The sequence below is a fragment of the Capsicum annuum genome, chromosome 12, assembly GCF_002878395.1.
Source record: "Capsicum annuum cultivar UCD-10X-F1 chromosome 12, UCD10Xv1.1, whole genome shotgun sequence".
NCBI lineage: Eukaryota > Viridiplantae > Streptophyta > Magnoliopsida > Solanales > Solanaceae > Capsicum > Capsicum annuum.
Window position 1 is genome coordinate 150939046 of NC_061122.1, and position 23718 is coordinate 150962763.

Below are 23718 nucleotides of genomic sequence, written 5' to 3' on the forward strand. Positions count from 1 at the left end.
GGAACACAAAACCAATATTATGCAATTGTAAAGACTCAATCGAAGTTATAGTTAACCCTATGTACTCATCACAAATTCTAGATAAATCAATTTATGTATTAGCTTAACATTAAGTTAATATGAATCATTTCAACTTAGAGTGATCGATCGACGACTTAGGTCGGGAAAAATGCAATACCAATATCATGCAATTGTAAAGACGCAATTGAAGTTGTAGTTGACCCAATGTACTCATCCCTAATTATAGCTAAATAAATTTAGGTATTAGGTTAACATTAAGTTAAAATGAATTATTTCAACTCAGAGTAATAGATCAATGACTCGAGTCGGGAGAAATGACATGGATCGGGATTCAAAATTTTTCCATTTTCATCCATTAAATAATATTTAAATACCAATATCATGCAATTGCAAAGACTCAATTGAAGATGTAGTTGACCGTAGGTACTCATCCCTAGTTCTAGATAAGTCAATTTAGGTGTTATCTTAACAATAAGTTAATATAAATTGTTTTAACTCAGAATTATCGATCTACGACTCGAGTCGGGAGGAACGCAAACCAATGTCATGCAATTGCAAAGACTCAATTGAAGTTGAAGTTGACCCTATGTACTCATCCCTAATTCTAGATAAATTAATTTAGGTATTACCTTAACATTATGTTAATATAAATTATTTTAACTCAGAGTGATCGATCGATGACTCGAGTTTGGAGGAACGCAATACTAACATCATGTAATTACAAAGACTCAATTGAAGTTGTAGTTGAACCTATGTACTCATCCTTAATTCAAGTTAAATCAATTTAGGTATTTTCTTAACATTAAGTTAATATGAATCATTTCAACTTAGAGTGATCAATCGACGACTCAGGTCGGGAGGAACGCAATACCAACACCATGCAATTCCAAAGACTCAATTGAAGTTGTAGTTTACACTATGTATTCATCCCTAGTTCTAGATAAATGAATTGAGGTATTATCTTAACATTAAGTTAATATGAATCGTTTTAACTCAGAGTGATCGATCGATGACTTGGGTCGGGAAGAACACATTACTAACATCATGCAATTACAAAGAATCAATTGAAGTTGTAGTTGACCCCATGTACTCATCCCGAGTTCTGGCTAAATCAGTTTAGGTATTAGATTAATAATAAGTTAATATGAATCATTTCAACTCAGAGTGATCGATCGACGACTCGGGTCGGGAGAAATATAATGCCAACATCATACAATTGCAAAGACTCAATTGAATTTGTAGTTGACCCTATGTGATTATACCTAGTTCTAGCTAAATCAATTTAGGTATTATCTTAACAATAAGTTAATATGAATCATTTTAACTCAGAGTGATCGACTGATGACTCGGGTCGGGAGGAACGCAATACCAACATCATGCAATTGCAAAGACGCAATTGAAGTTGTAGTTGACCCTATGTACTCATCCCTAATTCAAGTTAAATAAATTTAGGTATTTTCTTAACATTAAGTTAATATGAATTATTTCAACTCAGAGTGATCAATGGACGACTCAGGTCAGGAGGAACCCAATACCAACATCATCCAATTCAAAAGACTCAATTAAAGTTGTAGTTTACACTATGTATTCATCCCTAGTTCTAGATAAATGAATTTAGGTATTAGCTTAAAATTAAGTTAATATGAATTATTTCAACTCATAGTGATTGATCGACGAGTAGGGTCAGGAGAAACGTAATACCAACATCATGTGATTGCAAAGAGTCAATTAAAGTTGTAGTTGACCCTATGTACTCATCCTTAGTTCTATCTAAATCAATTACAAAGAAATCTGTTGCAACATACGACTGAGCTATTGGTAATTTTCTAATAGATATTAAGATCTATTGCAATAGATTACCTATCTGATTTAATTATCAAATAGATATTTATATCTGTTGCGATAGATGACTGAGCTGTTGGAAAATTTCAAATAGATACTGATATTTGTTGCAACTAATGGCATATCTGTTTGAAAATTATTTTTTAATTTTAAATCAATCTTCTATCTAAAAGAAAAAAGATAAAATACTACTAAGGCGGTAAAAATATTTCTTGGATAACTCAAAAATATCCTCCTTAAGTAGTCTTATCTTGTATTTTAAATGTCACCCATCTTCCTCATGCCCCTCAAGTTATTAATTAATATTTAAACTCATATCTAGAATTATCTCACCTTCATCCCTAAATTTATTCATTTCTCTTTTCTTTCTCTCTTTTTTAGGGTTATCACAGTTGTCTCTTTTTTTCTCTCTTTTCTCTCCTCTTTCTCATAAAGATCATTTTAGATCTCAACTGATCTATATCTTTTCTTGACTGAAATTATTATTTTGATTCCCTTACTTTTGACATTGCAGGTATGGTTCACTGTTGCTCTTTCATTCTCGTCTTCTTCTTTGCAAGTTATTTAAATTAGCTATTTACATTCGTTTTTTTATTTAATTACCCTTTACCTATATCATAGTTATTTAAAAAATTTGAAGGAAAGGTTACTTTTAAGTCTTGAATGAACTAACCATTATTTTAATTAAAATATGCAAAAATAAGTCATCGGTTGGGAGAAGTTTAAAAGCCTTGTTAGCAGTATTATTTTTTTGTATGTATTTTGTTTATTTCTTTATTTTTTATATTGTTATGATGTTGTTGGTGGGGTTGGTGTTATTGATAGTTTTGGAACAAATGATGTTGTTTCTTTGTTGTTGATGTTGTTTCTTTGTTGTTGATGTTATTGTTGATATTACAACAGACAAAGAACTGTTGGAACAACTCAAACTACTAGCAAGGCTAGTTTGATGTAGTCCAACAGTTTACATATCTGTTGTAACAAACTTCATATCTGTTAGAACAGGCTTCACATATGTTATAATAATTTACAATCTGTTGAATAGATGGGAAGTTGTTGCAATAGATGTGGAGCTTGTTGCGACAGATGGTTAATATATTGCAATAGATAGATAATGTTCTTTCTGTTCTTCTGTTATTTGACATCAATTGTTTTTCTCTTATTTATAGCTATAAGGAAATGAAAGTTGATCGACTTTTTCTCGACCAACACAAGAGGCTACTACAGTAAGAAAGGGTTCAGAGGAATAAGTTGCTTGCAGATGAAATCACTTCATATATGGGAGGTATGTATTACTGATAATTTTATCGTGAAAATACATATAGAGTAACTGATTTTATGAATATTGTTTTTTATCGGTTAGGCATTGATCATTCAAACAAGATATCTGCAATTTTACAATTAAGTTTTATAGGACCTAACTGATAAGGCTGAGGGACCATGAATATGGTTCTGATACCCTATTAAAATTTAATGACGGTTATTGCTCATGTCTATATGCCAATCTTTGTGAAGTGATCAAGTTTTGGTGGCATTGTAAAAAGATTCAATAGTGATTGAACTAACTTTTACGGTGAATTAAACTCTGAAAGGGCCTTCAAAGCCTCCCACTGCTTCAACCAAGAATAGAAATCAATATAGTTATTGTCATAGCCCTAATTTTTATGGTTGTGTTGCTCAAAGTGATGATTATATGCTAGAATATGCGGTAAGAGAATACCTGCACGGAAAAAGGGGAGTTGATGAAAATTGTATCATCTGAGAAATAATTAAAGAGGAAACATAGGATAGGAGGGAATTTGTAGTAAATCTAGATAATGGAATTGACTTAGAACATGAGAAATCTGAATTAAGTGCAAATATGAAAGTGTATCCAAAAATAAAAATCTGTCTGTTGTCTCTCTTAAAGAAAAATAGTGCAGCTGTGCACTTTGCTAGGGAGCTGCAACTAGGTAGCGTGGTCGAAATGATCACCTACATAGAAAATAGCATAACACCAAGAAAGCAGCTTTGCGAGAATCGAGGGCTCAAATGATGTACAATAAGTCAAGAAAACTTACGCCAAGAACATCTAAGGTTAAAATAAGGAATCAAGCGAAGGCGGTAATTTTTGAATTTTAAATTTCATCCCATGCCTTCTTGTTTGTGTTTCTGATTGGGTCCACTACTATTGACTTGATCGAAACCATAAACAAGAATAAAATAAAGATTGAGTATCATTACTTCCTTAGCCATATGGATATAATTGATTATGTTTTCTTGCTTTAGCATGCTTTCAACATATCTTGGAGAAGATCAGAGGCTTTTTATAGTATGTGAATCCTGATAATTTTCAAGCTTGCCTCCAGCTTACTGATTTGGTATTCAAGTTTGTCGTTTCCATCTTTGAGGTTAGTATAGAGTTCTTGGTCTTTTGTGAGATCGTCAATAAGGAACACTTCCTTTGAAGTTATGGCATTGTAAAAGGACTTTAGAAGGCTTCCAGAAGACTTTTTTCAGAAGGCTTAAATGATACATGGAGGGTCACTATGTTTGTTTTAGGTCAACGTGTTGAGACACACTCAAATAATAGCCCAACAGTTGAACAACTCACTTTTTTTAACATTGTTCAATGCAACCTTCGAAGGATTTGATAGGTTAATGAGCCTGAAATTACATAACGTTTGATCTAAACTGATTCCACTAATGCTATAGCCTAAACGCTAGGAAATAACTTATTTGACTCCAAATAGATATTATAAATAGATAGAAAATAAAATTGGAGTACCTTATAAATACTGTAGTACCTTATTTGATCTAAATTGTTTGTTACTATTGTTTGAGTCAAATAAGTTATTTCCTAGCATTTAGGGTATAGGTTTAGTGGAATCAGTTTAGATCAAACATTACATAATTTCAGGCTCATTAACCTATCAAATCCTTTAAAGGTTGGTTGAACAACGCTTGAGAAAGTGAGTTGTTTAACCGTTAGGACCACTGCTTGAATGTGCATCAATACGTTGACCTAAAATAAACATACCGAAGAAAGTGTTCTGGAATTTTTCTAAAGGCCTTTTACAATGCCACAACGTCGAAGAAAGTGTTTCTCATCAAAGAGCTCACAAAAGACCAAGAACTCAATACTAACCTCAAAGAAAACAATGACAAACTAGAATACCAAAATAGCAAGCTAGAGGCAATCTTGAAAATTATCTAGATTTGCATACTACAACAAGCCTCTAATATTCTCCAAGATATGTTGAAAGAATGATAAGATAAGAAAGCACAATCAATTATATCCATATTGCTAAGGAAGTAATAATACTCAATCTGCCTTTCAATATTGTTTATGGTTCCAATTATGTTAATAGTAGTGGACCTAATCGGAACCACAAAAAACAAGGCATGGGACGCAATTTAAAATTCAAAAATTGTCGCCTCTACTTGATTATTTATTTTAATAGCAGTTGTTCTTGGCGCAAGTTTTCTTGACTTACTATACATCATTACAACCCTCAATGTCCGCAAAGTTGCTTTCTTGGTGTTCTGTTATTTTCTGTAGGTGATCATCCCGACCATGCTACCTAGTCGTAGCTTCCTAGAAAAGTGTCTATCTGCACTATTTTTATTGAGAGAGACAACAGAAAAATTTTCATTACTGGATACACTTTCATATTTGTACTTGATTCAGATTAATCATGTTTTAATTTAGTTTCATCAGCCAGATTCGCTAGAAGTTCCTTGGTACCCTATGTTTCCATTTTAATTAGTTCTCAGATGATATAGTCTTTCATCAACTTCCCTTTCCCTCACAGGTATTCTTCTATGGCTCTTTTTGGCGTATAATCATTTTCTCGAACAACCCTTTCATATAAATTTAGGCCGGGGGAATTTCTATTGGGTTTCTATTCTTTTTTTATGCAGCGCGAGGCTTCGAAGGCCTTCTCAGAGTCCAATGCACACTTAAAGTTATGTTCAATCTCTATTGCATCACTCCAATGACACCAAATATTAATCTCTTCTCAAAGGTTGACACGCATAAACATGAGCAATAACCATCATTAATGTATAATAGGGTACCATCACCATATTTATGGGCCCCTCGGCCTTATCAATTCGAACCTATCAAATTTAACTGTACAATGCAGGATCTTATTTGAATGATCAATGCCTAAACGGTTAACAACTACATTCACATAAAATCATTATACTTTATGGGTGTTGTCCCGGTGACCTTATCAATAATACATTGCTCCCACATATAAAAGTAGATCCATCCATCTGCACGCACCTTATTCTTCCTAGCCTATCGATGACTTAATATGATTAAATAGATGACTAACTAATTACAACAGATGATACATCTGTTAAAATTATCAAATAATTATAGATATCTGTTACGACAGATGATCAATCTGTTGCAACAAATGACTTATTTATTGAAATAATCAAACAAATATATCCATCTGTTGCAACAGATTGTCAATATGTTGTAAATTATCAAACAGATAGAATTTATTTTGTAACCAATTATCCATCTGTTAGATTTATTATAAAGCAATTTTCTTTTCTTTCTGAAATACAATAAAGATAAATATGTTGTATTTAGATTCATTTTTTATTTACATATTCGAAAATTCACCAGTTTTATTTAATTAAGAGATGTAATTATTAAAAATGAGGTGAACAGTCGTGGCTTTTTGACTAACCCATTCGAATTTAATCCTTTATAAATAGGTTCCTCTTTACTCATTCATGCTACTCCACTTCTAGATATGGCTGATCCAGATTTGGACAAGGTGATTCATCTTAAGTTCTTGCAGAAACTTGAAAGGCAGATTCATAAACTCCGGAGGGAGTTGGGAAACTTCAGAGCAAGGATGGGGAGGGCCTACTACTTCCGGATGACGATTGGCCCGGTAGCAATAATAATAATGATGATGATAATAATAAAAGCAGTAATAATTAGGTTATGTTTTTTCTTTTAGCGTATGTATTTTCTTTTTTATATTGGATCTACCCAAGGATATGTTTTTTTATATTGTATATATTTCTATATAATGGATTCAAAAATCTATGTTTGGTCGATTTTAGATATTTAATTCTTATTTAATATTTAATTTTCACTCTATCTATTTCTTATTCTCAACATGGCAACGGATATACCATATGTTGCAATAGATAGTTAATTTGTTGCGACAGATGGATCATATGTTGCAACAGACAATTATTAATAAAAAGGGTTACTGTTACTGAGAGGGTGAAAAGTCATGACTTTTCGATTATTTAAAATGAAAAATGGTTTGTAAATAAATAATAAGGAAATAAGTGATAAACACAATTTATAATCATAAAAGAATGATTATTTAATTTTAATAACTGATAGTGACTTTTCACCATTTTTATTTTTAAATTTATTTTTTAAAATTATTTATTTATTATATAATAAATAAGTCACAACAGTGAATAATTAAGGTATATGATGATTGTTGAAAAAAAGGTAAACAGTCATGCCTTTTTGTCTAACACATTCAAAATAGCTGATACATCAAATTCTCCATCTGTTGCTACTGATGAATCAGCTGTTAGAAGAAATACAAAAAGCTCCTAAAATAGATGTTAGATTTGTTACAACAAATGGTATATCTGTTGCCACAAATGGGTTATCTGATGCAACAGATATACAATTTGTTACCACAACTCAATAAAATGGTTGTTATTTTTTAAAAAAACGATTATTGAAAAGGTGAGAAGTCTTCAATTTTTTAATCGAGAAAAAGATTATTTAAATTTAAGAACTAATTAATAATAACAAGCTGAAAATTCATGACTTGTCACAATAATAAAAAAACTCACCAGCTTGATTTAATTAAGTTAATTCTTTTTACAGAAAATAATAAGGAAATAAATGATAAACACAATTTATAATCATAAAAAATGGTTATTTAATTTGAATAATTGATGTTAATATTAAATAGGCGACAAGTAGTGACTTTTCGCCATTTTAAAAAAAAATTATTTTTCTAATTTATATAATGAAAAAATCACCAAATTTGGATTAATGATATGATGATTATTAAAAAAAGATAGATTATATGTTGCAATAGATAGATTATCTGATGAAATAAGTTATCGATTTGTTACAACAGATGGTATATCTGTTGTCACAGATGGGTTATCTGATGCAACAGATATAGAATCTGTTGTCACAACTCAATAAAAATGGTTATTGGAAAGAATTAATTAATGATAATAAGCTGAAAAGTTATGACTTATCACAATAATCAAAAAGTCAGTCAGCAGCTTGATTTAATTAAGTCATAACTTTTCACAGTAATCAAAAAGTCATCAGTTTGTATGAAATTAATAAATGGAGGTGAACAGTCACACCTTTTTGCCTAACTTATTCAAATTTAATCCTCTATAAATAGGTTCCTTCTCAATCAATCGTTCATTCTACTACACTCTATTTATTTTTTCCATTTTGTCTTTTATATTAAACCTTTAATCACTTTCTCTTTCCTGACTCAGGTAAGTTTTTTTCTTGCTTTTTGTGTAAATATACCCAATTGGTACTGTACATTGTATTACATTCGGATTCTTTTCTTTACTTTTTTTTCATGCTTTTTGTCAATTCATGTGTGTTCTAAATATGGCTAATCCAGCGTGGGACATTACTTTTCTACAAGACGTCATGTGTGAACTTTAGAGGCAGGTTCATGACCTGTTATGAGAGTTGGGTGCCGTGAGAGAAAAGATGCTCCGGGAGATACGTAGGCTGGGGAGGGCCCTGCTGCTGCCGCTTGAAAATTGTCCAGCTGGCAATAATAATAATGATATGATGATGATAATAATTAGATTTTTTTTTCTTTTAGCCTATGTATTTTTATTTATTTTTGTTTAATGAAAAAATTTATGTTTGATCGACTTTGACGTTTTAATTCTTATTTAATTTTCATTGTGTCTTTCTTCTTCTCAACAAATATTCCGATGATTAAGGAATAATTGAAATCCAGTAGCAATAGTAAGAGTTGAAACATATTGGTTATCTGTTAGGTTTGTGGCAGGAGCTGTATTGTTGTTGTTCCAAACAGATTACTCACCTATTGCAACAGAATAATTATCTGTTGTAACAGATAAATAGTCTATTGCAACAGATAAATATTTTGTTGTAACAGATTACTCGTCTGTTGCAATAGATGAGTAATAAATTGCAATAGATAACTAGTCTGTTCCAATAGATAACTCATTTGTTGCAATAGATTATCTATCTATTCAATTCATGTTAGAGGCACTATAGGACAATCTAATATTTGAGTCTTCAGTTGCAACAAAATATTTATCTGTTGCAACAGACTGAGTGATCTATTTAAATTGTGGGCTTTAATGTTGTATTCATGAACGGGCTCTATCCATTGTTGAAAAAACAGTAGTAGCAGTGTACCCAGATGACAAATTCAACTAAAAATTATAATTTTACTTCCTAAAGTTACCTATGAAGTAATGACAAAGTGAAAAGTGATGTACGAAATAAAATTTCACCTAAAAAATTAGTCAAGTAGCAGTAGTAGCAGTAAAAACAACAACAATGGTCGACAAGAAGAAGATGAAGGTGATAATGAAGTAGAAGATGATGAATAAAGAAGCAACAATAATGAATAACAATAATCGCGAAGAGAGAGAAAACAACAGATGAGAAAAGAGATGCACTTTTTTTCCTTCATTTTTCGTTATATTAATTAATATTTGAGTTAAAGTATAAATTTAAAAACTTTTAGGTTATTTTTAAATTTTTTCAACTTTCTTAATTCATAATAAATTAATTATTATTTCACTCAATTATTAAAACTTAAGTCACCTGCATCTTATTTTCAAACTCTTTTATCACTTTTAGCTCAAAGTTGCTCCTTACTTTGTAGGAAATAGTTGTTTTTTCTTATCTAATAGAAATTCTAAAAATCCCACGACCAATTTCGATTCACGAACCCAAATTCTTAAATTCTCCCCTAGGTTTGGTATCAAAATAGAATCCCTTTTTTTTATAAATAACGGTTTCATTTTCAATTCCCTTCCATTTTGAATTTAAACTTAAGTTTTTGCCAGTTTTTTTATAACCAATAGGTGTCTGGGTTAACTTGCGCGCAATTCAACTAGTTCGATAGGATAGCTTCCACTTCCCACCCACCATCAACACAGGTATCATAATTTTTTTTCCAACTTTTAGCATCTGGATTTTGTATTTTTAAATAGGAAATTTGAGTTTTGGTCAGCTTTTAGCTGCTGGGTTTTGTTTTATTGGGTCCTATTTCTACTTTTGGAGCTCTTCTTCTATGGTGATTGGAAGTTTTAAATTCTAACCAGGTATGTGCTTGTCTAAGTACTCCTTGCTGTTTTCTTGGATGTTAAAATGCTGAAGGAAATTGACGTTTTTTTTGCTCATTTCTTTGCAACGAAATAGCCCATATGGAGCCAAATGGATTTTTGGAGATTCATAAAGCTTCCTTGTTCCTGAAAAAAACATAGTTTACTTGATGGTGGAGTATTTCTTGTTTGATTAAGGTCTTTTATGGCATCTGAAATAGAATCAAATATTATTATTTGATATCTAGTTAGAATTATGCAGGTAATAGTAATGCAAGTTTCAGGTATGAAGATATTAGTTATTCCATTTTCTACTCTGCATAAGATAAAAACACACAAATTCCTTCATGACTTATACATGTATAGTTATGTGGATTTCTAAATTGCAAATCAAATGTTGTATTGATGGTATACATGAATAATTTATTTCTGGATTAGCTACCAAACATTGTATAACTTATACAAAAATTAATACATAAATAAGTTGGTTCTTTACTAGCTACCAGACGACCACTATTATTTTCTTGGTTGATGTTTCACGAATACCACATAGGTATGGTTTGTGCAGGAAATGTCACTCATTAATAAGTGGATAGTATAAAATATTAAAGCAGCTTGTTGCATTAAACTCCTTGTATATGCGAGGTTCGGGGAAGGGGCAGAGCACGTTGAGTCTATTGTGCACCACATTACTTCGCATTTCTACAATTGCGAAACATTAAAGTGAAATTAAGATATCAGCAGTATGAAAGAAGGTGATCAATAGGATTAATAAATTGCAAATCACCATATTTTGTCCAATAATTTGGTTGAAATATCCTAGAATCATTTTGTTATCAAAAAAATATCTTGGAATCATTTTGGCCTAGTGTTCTCATTCGGGCAGTTCAGAGTATTCCCTTTTTCACATCGCCCAAAAAATTAACTACAACTAAGTTAGTCACATATTCACATTCGAACAGCACATTGTTTATTTCTTATTATTCTCTAACATTAAGAATATTCTCTTTACCTAACGGGTCCACTCACAATCCCTATATAAGAATTTCTCTGTAGCCTAATTGTTGGAGCAAGCTATTACTTTCTTTTGATGATGCAATTCTAAGTGCATCTTCAGTTGGTGTTGTCACCTAATGTCTTATTCTGCAAGGGGCAAGCTGAATTAATAGTGAGAATCCTTGTCCTTCTATGCTGAAAACATGATGAGCTTCAAGGACTGGGTACTGTCATAGTTGATAACCAAGTCGGTAGCCTCATCAAGACCACTTTTAGCATCATATAACTTCTTAACAGAGGAACATTCTGATCAAGAGTTTGGATCACCTAGGTAATTCTCCTTCAAGTACTATGATAAAATGTTCACCTGTAATTTTTGCTATTTCATTAGAATATGACTGTATGTTAGCGTGAAAACAGTGTATTAATTGTCTTCTAGCTTCAATCCATAGTTGATATCTTGTTGTAGATTTTTTGAAGGCTTACACAGAAATAGTGTCTTTGTGTTATAAAGCTAGAGCTAACCAAATGGCCTAATATTTGTTTATATTTTATAGATTCTATTAACAGGTGAAACTAAAGTTGACGTTTGGATCAAGTTCTAAACAATGAAGAATGTATCAGTTTTAGAAACTCCGGCAATTTTAGAGTGTGGTTAGCTTTTTGTTTATCTATTTATGTTGGTTTTCCAAAAAGTGATAGTATGTTGAACAGTAAAATATGTACTATATTCTAGTTTTAAAAAAGTGAAAAGTGCAAAAAGGCTCAAAGGTTCTTTAAGGCTTTAAGCGCAAGGTGCAAACAAAGTGTGAACTTTAATAAATAAAGTCTCAAATAAAGAAAACCTCTACAAATATGAATGTGTAATCCAAGATTAATAATCATGAACATAAAAAATATTCTAAGGACAAAAAAATTGAATTTGAGTATGATAAAGTGAAATATCAATTGCTTAGTGTCACATCTTCAGGATTGCACTCATTGGCAAGGAAAAATATGCCTTAGAGCCTTGATGATGACACTAAAGCTCCCAGAAAGTGAAGTGAATTGGTTAAAATGTTTTGTGACTCACTTTAGGGTTTAAGCATGCCATTGACAGAACTGTTGTGTTTATAGTATTTGGTACCCTTGTGCATAATAGTTGTGTTCTTGCAAGTGGTTTTATTTGTGCAAGAGAAATAATGTTGGTGCAAGGAGTATCTCCTTGTGAAGAATCAGGTTGCTTTGTGTTTTACCTGATAATAATCAGCTCGTATGTGATTTGTAGATTGAAAATTATTTTAAGGAAATCGATAAATCTTGAGAGGTAAAGTAGAGGTGAATATTGAGAATAAAGGAAGTTGTAGAAACTCTTTGGAATGAAGTAATTCCCTATTTAGGATCACTTCAAAGTTAAAAGGAAGAAAAACCTGTTGAGCATTACATTAAAAATGAAAAGGGAACTACTTAATTTATTTTTCAGCATTTGGGATTAAGTTGGGCTATGCCTGGTTTTATGTTATGTCGCACTTTGCAATTCTACCATTTCAGAGTCCCAATCCAAATACATGGCACCCCCTGTAATCTATTTTATATGAATGTACTTGACACATGGTGTTTTTAAGAAAAGGACAACCCAATGAACAAAGCATCCCGCATTAGCAAGGTCCGGGGAAGGGCTGCATCCCAAGAAGTGTGTTGCAGACAGCCTAACCCTAATGTAAGCATTAGTGGCTGCTTTCACGACTCAAATCTATGATCTATTAATCACTGGGAGACAACTTTATCATTGCTACAAGGCTTTCCTTTAGTGTTTAAGATGTAAATTAGACATATATATATATACATATATATGTACATACATATGTATATATATACATAGATACATATATATATACATATATATATATATATATATATATATACATACATAATGGTGATAGTAAAAGAAAAATAAATAATGGTGAAAAAGATAGAGAAATATCATGAGAGACGTCATCACAATCATTGCTTTTATCAAAAAGTAGTCTCCTGGATACCTTATTTCTTATCCACATGTTGTTATGTGTGTTATTTATGAATACCTTTCATCAAAGTAATTTTGTAGACCATTAATGTGTGTGCATTCGAAGTGCAATAGTTCATTGCTAACTGAGTTGCTCGGACTCTTCACATTCAGTGGCACAGCCGTGTCGGTATAACATGGATGTGGGATCTGTACCAGATCTGGTTAGCCAATTTCGGGCACTTTGTAATGCCCCAATTTTCTAGAACCGGAATGTCACACGATGCTCATGATCCCGAAAGACCACAAGCTAACCCTTTTCTGATATCTGTACTTGAGCACTGCATAATATACTGAAATAAATGCAGAAAACTGGCGAAAACTTACCATAAGGTTCAAATATCTAAAAATACTCAATACTGAAAACTGACTACTAATACATCTGTCCGAAAAGCTTCTAAACTTGTCTGAACTGTGGAGTTAATGGGACATGTCCCCAACTAACTCCGTCTACTGAAAATAAACTGAGCCTAATGCCATAATAAAATAAGGATCATCCTCGAATGAAGAGGACTTACTATTACGTCTACTGCTGCTGACTGAGTCTGGACTACTAAGGGTGCTCTGGATCTCACGTTTTGAAACCTATGGTATAAGACACCATAGTGCAAGAGAAAAGTATGCGTCAGTACTTTGAATGTACTGGTATGCTAGATGAGGTAAGGCTAAATGCAAGGGCTTATGCATGAACATAACTTAACTGAATAACATGAGAGTACTAAATGAGGACATATGCATGAATGCATAAACCAAAATTGGAATCGCAGTAACACTGAATATGAACTCTAAATACTGGTTTCTAATTACTGACTTACTGATGACTGAATCTTCTAGTATTGATGTCTGAGTTTACTAATACTGAGAGACAGAATAACTGAGTCTATTGAGATTGATGTCTAATCTTGCTTATACTGATACTGATTTATTATATCTGAGATCAAGCCTATATAATGGGTGACCTCTGAGTTTACTGGTAATGATGCCTAATACTTGATAAACTGAATTTGAGATCAAGCCTATATAACGGGTGACCTTTGAGTCTACTGATAATGAATATGATTATCTGAATTTGAGATCAAGCCTATATAACGGGTGATCTCAGAGAGGTAGCCTAGTATAACGGGTGACTCCTCAGCTGAATTTTATTACTGAGACTGAATCTAAAACTGAGACTGTAGGAGGTAGTTATCTAATCGACATGCCCCTTCTAGCTTCTTTGGAGTCCAATCTGTAACCCAGTTGGAAGGGTGTCAGTACTGCTCCAAAGACACTTCTTTCTAAACCCAAGATGCCATGCCTAATATAACGGGTGACACTTGGTTGAAGCCAAGCCTAATATAACGGATGACTCCAGAGAGGTAGTCAAGCCTAATATGACAACACTGAACTAATTCCTAGAGTGTTCTAGACTGAGTTGAATCTGTTATTGGTCATCTTGTTTGACTGAGCTGATTGAATTTACTTGGTTCCATTATCTAATGGAATGCTATTGAATTCTTGTTAGCTTACTAAGTTTCACTGAAGTCTGAACTGAATACTGGATACTACTAAATACTATCGAATCGAAACTGAATACTGAGTTGGATTATACTGAGATTACTGAATTTTCTTAAGTTCTGTACTGGCTGAATTCTACTGATCATAGCACAACTGAAATTATCTTGAGACTGACTCGGCTCTAGACACGCAGCTAAATTTTCGAGTATAAATACCCCCAGGACTCGATAGCATAAATAAATAAGACAGGACCACACTTGAGTATCATGATAATGGACTTTCATTCACAACACAATCAATACAATATCTCGTCAATCACTTGAATGTCATAAACATGTAAATGTATAGGGAATGCATACTAATACCTCATAGTTATTCAATAAGGAATACACATGGATAAGAATGCATGCAACTTATCATAATACATTCACTAAAACATTTCAACAAACGCTTGGCATGCACTAGTTATCACATAATTGAGGATTACATGCTTAACATACTAAAGAGGGCACTATTCTCTTTCCTTAAACATTCTATCAAACATATGGGAAGCATGCTTTGGTTATACCACAGATTCTATACTTAATTGTCATGAATACATCAATATCATGCAACTTGAAGATGGTTTATCATGAACATCATACAATTCATCACATACTAGAATCAACTCTCGAAATTGATAGTCTAAATCATGAATTAAAACTCAATAATAACATGAACTTCAATTTCAATTCACATGAATCATGAAAACTCCTAAATATAAGATCTTTGAATTTAGAAAAGGATTCTTCAACTTCTTGAGCGGAAGAAACCCAAGAATCAATACCTACATACCTTGTTATATGATTCTCGGAAGATTTACGAAGGAATCTTGATGACTTGGGTCTTGAGCTATGAACCCTAATGGTTGTTCTTGAAGAAAATTGAGAGAAAACTAGTATATTTGGGTGAAATAATGAGAAATCTCGTGTTAAAGAGTATATATAGGGGTAGAAAAATGACCATCTTGCCCTTGGAATTAAAATCCAGAACTGGAAATATTCCGATTTTACATGCTGGCGCGACGCGTCATAATCGCGCCAGCTTACTGGAAATTGGACAATTGGGAAAGTGAGCCTTGGAGCGATGCAGTGGAAATCGCGTAGCCACCTTAGTTGCAAACTGGAAAGCCACCGCAACACGATGGAATCACAGAGGCTTACTGGATTTTGACAATTTCTATTTTGGCTGGCTCCACGACGCGCTAAAGTACCAGGTGGTACACTGTCTCACTAAAATGGCTCTAACTCTTCGCCCGAGTATCGAATTTGGGTGAATTTGGTATTGACAGAAATCTTATTCAATTATCCACATGTTAAAAAGTCGATATTAGGAAAATGCTACATGATTTAAAATATTTCTTACTTGGGAAGTCAGCCCTTACTCCCCTTAAGGATGAAACTCGACTGAAAGAAAATTCAGGGTATTACACACTTTGACCTAAATTAGAGGAGAAATTTCGTACAAATTCAATGATTTTGATATTTAAAACAAAAGATAAGGTAAAATTGAAGAAAATGGAATACCTTGTATATGGAAATAAGATGTCAGACCTTACCCTTTTATCTATGTTAGAATATGAGTAGAAATAGGAATAGGATATAAAAATCCTACTTGGAAATAGATTGTACTATAGTGTCTATAAATAGGGTCTCAATTTAATTATGTAAACACACAATTCAATAATATTTTTCTCCATTAATTTGTGCATGGTATCAGACTGTTGGTGAGAAATATAAAAAAAAAAACTTAGTCACCATGCGTCAATTCTGGTGACTGATTGGTGTCATATTTTATTTTATGGGTTGTGTGAAAAATACAACACCACCAAGAGAATCGAAAAGATCAGGAGACAAACCCAACCAAAACCTCTGGAATATTACCTGACATGTGCCCCCACGCGCCAGCCGGAATCCTGAAATTCCAGCAAGATCTCCTCACTGTCGGTGTATGAGCCCATCTCTAGTCAAATTTTTGATTTGTTCTTTATTTCTTTGGGGTCGCCGATCTATTCCAACTTCGACCACTTACTTTTTTCTAGATTTTGCTAAGTATTTTGAGATTTCGATCGTCGGAACCTAAATTTCGGCGACATCATATTTTTTGGAAAATGTTTTCAGATATTCAGTAACTGTTTCTTTGGGTTTTCAAGTCAAATTCTCAAGATGTATTTTGGGTATGATATTTTTGGCTTAAAAATATAGGAATTGAAAGTTCAAGTCCTGTGATCACTTCCAAACCATTAATGGAAAGTTTAAATTATTTAGCCTGGGATTCCTCGATTGAGTTGTGGTGCAAAGGTCAAGGTGTTCAAGATCACTTAAAGAACAAGGCTAGTGTGGTAGATGAAAAGTAAAAATATTGCGTGGAATATACGAAAGCTAAAGAGAAATGAGAGAAAGTTGACACTCAATTATGTAGTCTCTTATGGAGATCTATTGATTCCAAGTTGATGCCCTTGTTTCATCTATTTTAGATATGTTATTTAGTTTGGGAAAAGGCTCGCTCGTTTTACACTAATGACATATCTCAGTTTTATGATGTGATATTTCGAATGAACAACTTGAAGAAATGAGAATCTGATATGTCTGCTTACTTGGGACAAGTACAAGCAGTCATAGAAGAATTTGATACATTGATGCTCGTCACTGCGGATCTGGAAAAACAATAAGAGCACAAAAAAATATTATTTTTGGTTCTTACACTTGCTGGACTTTTTACTGATTATGATGTTGTACGTGATAAGATTAACTAGTCTTATGATTCCTACAATTGATGAGTTAGTCTCTTGTCTGCTTCGTCTTGCCGCACCTCCTAGTCATAAAGTAATTTCATCATCCACTGTTGACTCTTCTATTCTTGTATCTCAAATCATAGAAAAAGAACATATCAGCCTATGAAAAATCAGCGAGGAGGTCGTTTTGGAAAATTTTGATTAAAGTGTAGTTATTGTCATAAAGCTGGACATACTCAAGATATATGTCATAGTTTTCATGGTCCACCACCCAGTTATGGTCCTATTATTGTAAAGGAATATAATGAGTTCCTTTAAAATCAGGCAAGTGCGGATATCTCCATAACCTAATCGACCATCCAATAATGCTCATATTGCCTAAACAGAATATGAAGAGTTCCTTCAGTATCAAGCAAGTAAGCAGACATCTCCACAAGTAACCTCGGTTGCCCAGCCTGATGCTTCTATTGCTGGTAATACTTTTTCTTGTGTTTCACAGTCTAGTACTCTTAGATCATGGGTTGTTGACTTAGGTGTTTCTGATCATATTTCTGGTAATAAATCACTTTTCTCTAATATAGTTTATTCACAATCTATTCCTGCTATTACTTTAGACAATGGGATCCAAACAAAACCAAAAGCAATTGGAAAAGCCAAACCTCTATCTTCTGTCACTCTAGACTCTGTTCTTTATGTCTTTGGTTGTCCTTTTAGTCTTGCATTTGGTAGTCATTTGACATGTTCCCTTAATTGTAGCATAATTTTTTTATGACTCTTTTCTAATGTAGTACTCAGTACAGGACAAAAAATTAGCACAGGACATGAGACACAAGGCCTTTACCATCTTACCTATTTAAATTCCTTCACAGCATGCTCCGTTATAGACCGTGCAAACCTAATTCATAAACATTTGAGACATCCGAGTCTATCCAAGCTACAAAAGATGGTGCCTAGCTTGTCTAGTTTATCCATATTAGATTGTGAGTCATGTCAACTTGGGAAACACATCCGTGTTACTTTCCCATATAGTATTGAGATTCGTTCAGAGTCTATTTTCCCATTAGTACATTCTGATGTTTGGGGTCCTAGTAGAGTCAGTTCACCTTTAGGTTTTCGTTATTTTTTTAGTTTTATTGATGATTTTTCAAGATGTACTTGGGTTTTCTTAATGAAAGATCATTCTGAGATATTTTCTATATTCAAAAGTTTTTGTGCTGAAATATAAACTCAATTTGGTGTTTCTATTCGTACTTTTCGTAGTGATAATGCCTTAGAATAATTATTGTCTCAATTTTAGGAGTTTATGACTCATCAAGGAATTGTTCATCAGACATCTTATCCATACACCCCTCAGCAAAATGGTATAGCAGAAAGAAAAAATAGGCATTTTCTTGAGACTGCTCGCACTCGTCTCATTGAATCCCATGTTCCGCTGCATTTTTTGGGTGATGCAGTCCTTATATCTTGTTATCTAACTAATAGAATACCATCATTTTTCATTCAAAATAAGGTTCCCCATTCTATATATTGTTTCCACAGTTACATCTCTACTCTATCCCTCCTCGTATCTTTGGGAGCACATGCTTTCTTCATAACATAGCCCCTGAAAAAGATAAATTAGCCCCTCGTGCTCTCAAGTGTGCCATCCTTGGTTACTCTCGAATTCAAAAAAGGTATCGTTGTTATTCACCGAATCTTCATCGCTACTTATGTCTGCCGATGTCATTTTTTTTAATCTCGACCTTACTATATATCTTCTGATCATCCTGATATCTCTGAGATTTTACATGTATCACCAGTATTACCCGCACCATTCTTGGTCTTACCTTGTATCTCCGGACATACCCAAACCAACCTTTAAGGAATCAATGGTGACTTTTACATCTCCAGCTGCAGTGCTACCACTTCTGACTTATCATCGTCGTTGGCGTCCAACATTAGTCCCAGACGGTTCATGTCATACATCGGACGTTGCTCCTACTGCAGACTTGCCTTCTTCTAGCCAATTAGTTGCACTTCAAAAAGGTATGCATTCTACTCGTAATGCTAACTCACACTATACTTTCTTGAGTTATCATTGTTTATTATCACCCCCATTATGCTTTTGTGTCATATTTGTCCTTTGTTTCCATCCCTAAGACTATAGGTGAAGCACTTTCTCATTCAGGATACAAGCAAGCTATAATAGATGAGATGTCTGTTTTACATACGAGTAGTACTTGGGAGCCTTTCCCTTCCTGCAGGTAAATCTGTTGTTGGTTGTTGTTGGGTTTATGCAGTCAAAGTTGGTCCGAATGGTCAGGTTGATCGACTGAAGGCTCGCCTTGTTACCAAAGGATACACGCAAATATTTGGGCTTAATTATGGTGACACTTTCTCTCTAGTGGCTAAAATAGCATATGTCCGTCTTTTTCTATCCATTGTTGTCATTCGTCATTGACCTCTTTATTAGTTGGATATTAAGAATGTTTTTCTGTATGGTGATATTGAGAAAGAAGTCTATATGGAGCAACCACCAGGTTTTGTTGCTCAAGAGAAGTCTAGTAGCCTTGTATGTTGATTGCGCAGGTCACTCTATGGTCTGAAATAATTCCCTCGAGCTTGGTTTGGAAAATTCAGCACAGTAATTCAGTAGTTTGGCATGACTCATAGTGGAACTGATCACTAAGTGTTTTATCAACATTCTCAACCAAATCTGTGTATTTATCTGGTAGTTTATGTTGATGATATCGTTATCATCGGCAATGATGATGATGGTATCACTGAATTGAAGCAATATCTTTTTTAGCATTTTCAGACCAAAGACCTCGGCAAACTGAAATATTTTTTAGGTATTGAGGTTGCTCAGTCCAGATCAGGTGTTGTTATTTCTCAACGCAAGTATGCCTTAGACATTCTTGAGAACACAGAAATGATGGGATGTAGACCCATTGACATTCCTATGGATCCAAATGCTAAACTTCTACCAGGACAGAGGGAGCCACTCAGTGATTCTAAAAGGTATAGACGGTTGGTTAGAAAGTTGAATTATCTCACCGTGACTAGACCTGACACATCCCTTCCTGTGAGTGTTGTAAGTCAGTTTATGATTTCCCGCTGTGATAGTCATTAGGATGCAGTTGTTCGTATTCTGCGATATATAAAGTCAGATCCAGGTAAAGAATGCTCTTTGAGGATCGAGGTCACAAGCATATTATCATTGAGATGTTGATTGGGTAGGATCACCCTCTGAAAGATATTCTACCTCCGGATATTGTGTTTTAGTAGGAGGTAATTTGGTATCTTGAAAGAGTAAGAAACTGAGTGTGGTTGCTCGATCTAGTGCAGAAGTAGAATATCAAACAATGGTTGTAGCAACTTGTGAGCTAGCTAGTTTGGATTAAACAGTTGTTGAGAGAATTAAAATTTGTAGAAACAGGTAAGATGGAACTTGTGGGTAATAATTAAGCAGCTCTTCATATCGTATCAAATACAGTGTTTCATGAGAGGACTAAACACATAGAGATTGATTGTCACTTTGTCAGAGAGAAGATACTCTCAGGAGATATTGTTACAAAATTTATGAAATCAAGTGATCAACTTCCAAATATCTTCACCATATCCTTTACCGGTCCTCGTATTAATTACATTTGTAACAATCTAGGTACATATGATTTGTATGCACCAGCTTGAGGGGGAGTGTTAGAATATGAGTAGAAATAGAAATAGTATATAAAAATCCTACTTGGAAAATAATTGTACTATAGTGTCTATAAATAGGGTCTCGGTGTAATTACGTAAACACACAATTCAATAATATTTTTCTCCATTAATTCTCACAATCTCCTTCTAAAATTCTTCTCTTGATCAATATTTTCTCTGCATATTATGTCATAATTTAGGTTTTAGAACTTTTTTTTGATATTTGAATTATTTTTAGCCGAATTCCCACTCCCCTCTCCATAATTGGACCCGTATCCCTAGATCTTAAAATTTAGAACATGGATCCGACATCTAGATCCATAACTCTATCAGCTGCCCACACCCAAATCCGAGCAACTTAGATTGCGATGATACTCTGCAACTGCTATAATTCCAAAAGTTTATTCTTAAGGCACATTTCACGCATTTTGATGTATTAGACACTTTCTTTTTTTGTGATAAGCAATAAATTACATACCGTTACTATGCGAAAGCTTTTAATAGCTTGAAGATTTGTACTTTCCTCGGAGTATCAAGTGATTCTAAGACGAAAAGAAGCAAAAAGAGACCAAAATTATTGCTGATGTGTATAAAGATAATGACAACAATAGAACCTTGTATCGATGTTTTACTCATTGATAAGAGTGACAATGAGCCTATATGCATATCCTGCAGATCATGTTATGTCGTAAAGGTTGTTATGTTGGGGTCCCTGCTTAGTATGAAATAGCATCTTACTCTGGTATGACATATCCTTTTGGATTTTATTGTTCTAGTTAACTGGATAGTGGAGAGTTTTGGGTGAATCTTCTGATTGTTATAGAATAACGCTGGCTCACATGCACTTCACCTATAATTAAAGGGCTATTTAGTAGCTGGTTAGAATCAATCATGCAGATATTAATAATGCAATATTAGTTATTCTGTTTTCTAACCCACAAAAGATAATGCATAAATCTTTTATAACTTATACATGTATTAGTTATGCGGGTTTCTAAATTGAAAATCAAACGACGTAGTAATTTTATATATGAATAATTTACTTTCTAAATAGCTACCAAATGTTGTATAACTTGTACAGAAACTAATATATAGATAAGTTGCACCTTTACTAGCTATCAAACGACCCCTAATTGACTGTTTATCTAACATCTATGATCTATCACTATTATCTCAAGTCAGTTATGACATTCTTTTCTTCATTTGGTTCAGCTCACACTGCTGATTTGGTTACAACAACTACATTAGCCAATATAATCCAATCTTCCAATGGTGATCAGGAGAATACAAATAATTTCTGATCACAACCACGGATGGATGAAGATTCTTTTCAGTTGGATTCTAGGGTTGGTAGAAGCCTAGTCCAGTGGTAAAGATTGAAGCCCTTCATATTAAGTTCTTGTGACTTCTTAAATGTTTTGGTGTGTCTGAGGACAACCCTTTGGCATCAAAGCTCTTATACCAGATCCAACTGCATTACTAGATACGGGAAAGAGAGTCAGATTTGAAAAGGTCAAACCGTAAAATTGAGAGAGCTCATGTAATAGCAGCAGAATAAGAAGCTACTGGTCGACCATAATTGGATTTCTCATTTAAGATCCTTGTACTGGGTAGAATTGGAGTTGGCAAGAGTTTAACTATAAATTCCATTTTTGGCCAATCAAGAGCAACAACCAAGGTGTTCAAGCCTACTACTGACCATATTTAAGAGATTTTGGGAATGGTAAATGGAATTAGAGAATCTTCTATTTACACTCCTGGTTATTGCCTCCCTCATCCAGTTATGTCCGAAAAAACAAGAAGATTTTGCATTCTGTACAAAAATTTTAAACGAAACAAATGCCTGGTATGGTACTGTATTTTGAGCATGTGGATTTAATCAACATGGATTAGAGTGATTTCCTTTTGTTAAAGCTTATAATGGAAGTATTTAGTCCTGCAATTTTTGTTTAAACCATCTTTGTCATGACTCATTCTTCCTTCAATCTTTGTGAAGGAACAAAAATCTCCTATTAACTATGAATCTTTTGCCGCCACCTGCACAGATTTGGTGCAACATTATATTCACCGGGCAGTCTCTGACACAAAGCTCGAAAATCCTGTGATTTTGGTGGAGAATGATCCCAGTTGTAAGACCAATAATGCTAGAGAGAAAATTCTCCCCAATGGGCAAATGTGGAAATCTAAGTTGTTGTTTCTGTTGATAACGCTATGCTACACCTTCAATCTGAGGATTCTGTGATCACTGTCAAATATAGTAACCAAACAAAGATTGGGGTTGAATCCCAGCGAAATACCTGGAATCGTGGGTCTCAATTGTTGTAATTAATGGGCAAAACAAGAAAGTAAATGGGGGGATTTGAGTAGAAATAACGAATGAGTAGCTAATATCAACTTTGGTTGTAATCAGTCATTGGTGAACACTAGGATTGTGTTTTCCTTGGCTTCTCAACTCCGTAGGCTTATCGTGCTTTGTTGAACCAATAGAGTGATTTCCCTTTGTTAAAGCTTATAAGGGAAGTAT

The 23718-nt window shown here is 33.6% G+C and overlaps 1 long non-coding RNA gene across 1 annotated transcript; it reads left to right on the plus strand.

Moving 5' to 3' along the window:
- The first annotated feature begins 9744 nt into the window (after positions 1-9744).
- Positions 9745-23143, plus strand: LOC107851163. The gene is made up of 2 exons (XR_007047958.1): positions 9745-11530; positions 22407-23143. It is a non-coding gene; the product is annotated as an uncharacterized LOC107851163 (long non-coding RNA).
- The last annotated feature ends 575 nt before the right edge of the window (positions 23144-23718 follow it).